The sequence below is a fragment of the Puntigrus tetrazona genome, chromosome 11, assembly GCF_018831695.1.
Source record: "Puntigrus tetrazona isolate hp1 chromosome 11, ASM1883169v1, whole genome shotgun sequence".
NCBI classification, from domain to species: Eukaryota; Metazoa; Chordata; class Actinopteri; order Cypriniformes; family Cyprinidae; genus Puntigrus; species Puntigrus tetrazona.
The window spans coordinates 13,711,604-13,715,115 of NC_056709.1; the positions used below are offsets into that span (position 1 = coordinate 13,711,604).

General features: G+C 47.4%; 1 pseudogene; it reads left to right on the top strand.

The window, feature by feature from the left end:
- Window positions 1–221: 221 nt before the first annotated feature.
- On the top strand, window positions 222–867 carry LOC122353920 (annotated as a pseudogene).
- Window positions 868–3,512: the final 2,645 nt, after the last annotated feature.

Below are 3,512 nucleotides of genomic sequence, written 5' to 3' on the forward strand. Positions count from 1 at the left end.
TACTCGAGCGACATTTGATTATACTTTGCCAGTGCGCTTTGACTGGATTTTAATATTTCCGAGCTCTTCCGAGACTTGTGGATTACTATTATTTGAAGCAAAAATGACCCTGAAGAAGTCGTTGGATGCAACATCACTGATAAAAAGTAAGTTCTTCATTGCATGCGTACGCATTCATTGTACGCAACCTCGCCATCCGACTGTCTCTTACCATACCCCGCGTGTTTTTTTACAGAATGGACACCGTGAGCTAAGCATTGGAAGAGCTGCTGGCAGCAGCGCAGAGACAGGACTGTCTCACCGTCGGCGTTTATGAGTCTGCAAAAACTAATGAATGTGTGAGTATATACTTATGACTTTTACGCATGCCGTTGCATTGGTTTGTCCCAACAGACAGGACGCTAATTGCCGTTCTCTTGATCTACAGAGACCCGGATTGTGTCGTACTGTGCGTTCTGGCCACCGACGAGGAGGACCAGGACGACATTGCCCTGCAGATTCACTTCACGCTCCTTCAGGCGTTCTGCTGCGACAACGACATCAACATCCTGCGGGTGTCCGGGCTGAGACGCCTCGCACAGGTGCTCGGGGAGCCCGCCACCGTGGACAACAACGAGCCGAGGATTTCCACTGCATAATAGTCACCGTAAGTATACAGTCCCGTCACCTGACCGAGCGTCTCGATAGCGCGCGACACCGACTTACCGTGCATTTCGTGTTTTCGCAGAACCCCCAGTGCCAGCCGCTCAAATGCCAGGCGCTGAAAGACGTGGGCAACTACTGCGAAGAAAGCCGCTGCAAAAACCAGTGGATCCCCTATCTGTCCCTGCAGGAACGCTGAACGGACTGCGGTGCTTTTCGATGCAACGAAAGGATGAACGAGTCATTCCCGCGAATGAAAAGGAGGAAAAAAAGGGCTCTGCGCTGCGCCGCCGGTGACCGCTGCGTCACGAGAAGGCTGCGAGAGAGAGAAGTGGAGCTTTGGGACCTGTGCGCGCACGGGACTGGTACATTCCAGCTTGTCGACTCTCCGCGGGGGTAGCGGAGGAACAAGCCGTGGGAACACGAACTGCGAAAGGCCGCCCGTCGAGCGCGCGCGCGCTCGCGGAGAACCTGCGCGCGGGCGGCGTGGGCGCGCAACGGGTTGGAAAGGACGAGCGTGCGTCACTATCGAACATTTTGCGAACGCCGACTGAACGATGCGTGTACGTGCCGGGCTATAGCGACAATATAGTGACTGAACCCAACCGCTATAAAAGGACCGCAATCGCTTCTGTTAGACTGCACTGTGTCTGTGGAACAAGAAAAAATGACTTCTGTTGAGTTGAGAAATGCATACTATGAATTGGGTGTAAAGTGTTGCGAGTAATTTAAAAAGACTTAATATATGCATTGCTGCTTTTTGTCAAATGCGATGTTGTTTCAATAAATTATTGACTGAGAATTGTACATCTGTCTTATGGTTTTGCTTTGGGGATGGGGTGGTGGACTGCTCTATAAAGGGTGACCAGGCGATGCTGCAGACTCTCGCTTCGGCTCAAGGCTTTGAAATAACCAAACATTTCCTGCTAATCGTCCTAAAAGTCTTGGGCCCTATGAGTGAGAGAGGAATTACCTGGCTGAGGTGTGAATGCATGGTGGAAATGCTAAGAGATACAAGATACAAGAGCCCTAAGTGGCGTGCAAACAAATCAGCAGTTTACCAAAGGATAGTCTTCATATCCTCTTGTCCTAGAATCAGCGCCATATCCTTACCGATACAGTTAATTATGAAATCAGCACTGACAGGAATGCAGACTTTCCAAGTAATTCATGTCCGCTTCCGCCTACCTTTGGCAAAGCTTTCCTCCTCCATAAAAAGACTACCATCCAGGCTTGCGTAACCTCCAGGAATAGATGATCCATATAAAGCGGCTTTTATAATGCAGGTGTCATATCGCAGGCCTCTTGAATGATTGTTTAGCAGATAACTTGCGATATTACACTCAGCAAAGGCCCCACTGGGAGGACTGGGATTGTGTTTTCTCGAAGGGTGATGCTAAAATCATGCTCCTCATCCTTTCACGGCTTGGTCTGGGTCACTAGGACAAAGCTTTAAGCACCAAGCACCGCTTATCCTTTAGTAACACTCTCTGGTACACTTCTGTAAGCTTTGTTTTTCCAGCTCCATCCAGTTGCTGTTCAGGTCAGCGCTGTGAACTCTGGGTGCAGTTGCTATTATTTATTCTTATCCTGTTATTTAGATGCAATACGACTCACACACACACTTGCGATATTCTCTGGGCTCGTTGCGCTCACAATCCGGAAGCAAAAATAAAAATAAAAATGCTAGTATTATACGCTATCAGCGTGAACTAGATAATAACGATTAAAAGATAGATTTTATTAATAGAAAAAGAGGAATAGGGTTTGGTGAATTAGAGATGAAAGACATCAAGCGTTTTTTTTTTCCGGGCATTCCCTGAGCTGACTGTGCGTCTGACGGCAGGTTTCTGATTACGCATCGGAACCCCTGAAACGTCATTGACCATTTAAGGGCAAATCTGAAAGCGCTGAGTATGTCGCTTCTGCTCAACACCAGCGCGATTTCCTTTCTTTCATTTTATCGAGTTTTAAGCGAGTTCTCGGTGTTTAAAGTATCGCATTATACATGTCTGTTTGGTCAGGCGTCTCCTAACGGCTCACCGGCTGAGTCTCGGCCCGGTATGTGAGGGAATGCGGAAACAGTGGCTGTTTCCATAGATGTGCAGCGTGAACGCGCTCGCCGTTTCACGATAATGGTACGAGAATGAATCATGCAGGTTTTTTTATGTCTTATCGTGATCCCGGGAAGAGTCTAGCGTGAGATGATAAAACAGTGGTTTTAATGCTGATGACATGCCATAACGCTCCTGAACCCGGACTATGAGGGGCATTTAGTGTATTGTAATTGATCAGGATAGGATATTGCATATATACACGTGAAACTATATTCATATTCTAATGAACTGAGAGCTCTCTGATTCTCCATGAAGGCCCTCTACCACATTTAAGATCCAGGAACACGTGAAATCAGCGGTATAACCGTAATCATTTGTGTGCAGCTATGAGGATACTCTTCTTTCGCATAAAAGTGGCAAAAAAATAAATCTCGCGTATAACTCTAGGGCCATTATAATGCATGCTCCACACCAGAAGCATCGTTATGCATGTGCTGAAACTTGCGAGCAGGTCAAATGCGCCGTGGTACTCTTTCAAACGACGCGGAGGAGAAAAAACTGCTGAATGAAGCTATTTTAGTCTTTTGTGCACAAAAGTATTCTCCCTAACTTGGTCACACTGACTGCTTTGTCTGGTCAGGGTTCTGGCACCTTTCTGGATCCCGATCTTCTTTCGCTTTAAGACACTTGCCGCTGTAAAGGGTCAGGAAAGCGCTCCAGATTTCATCAGCAATATCTCCTTTGTGTTCCAAAGAGGCACAAGGGTCTTGGCTGGTTTTGGAAAAGCACGAGGGGGAGTAATTATTGGCAGAG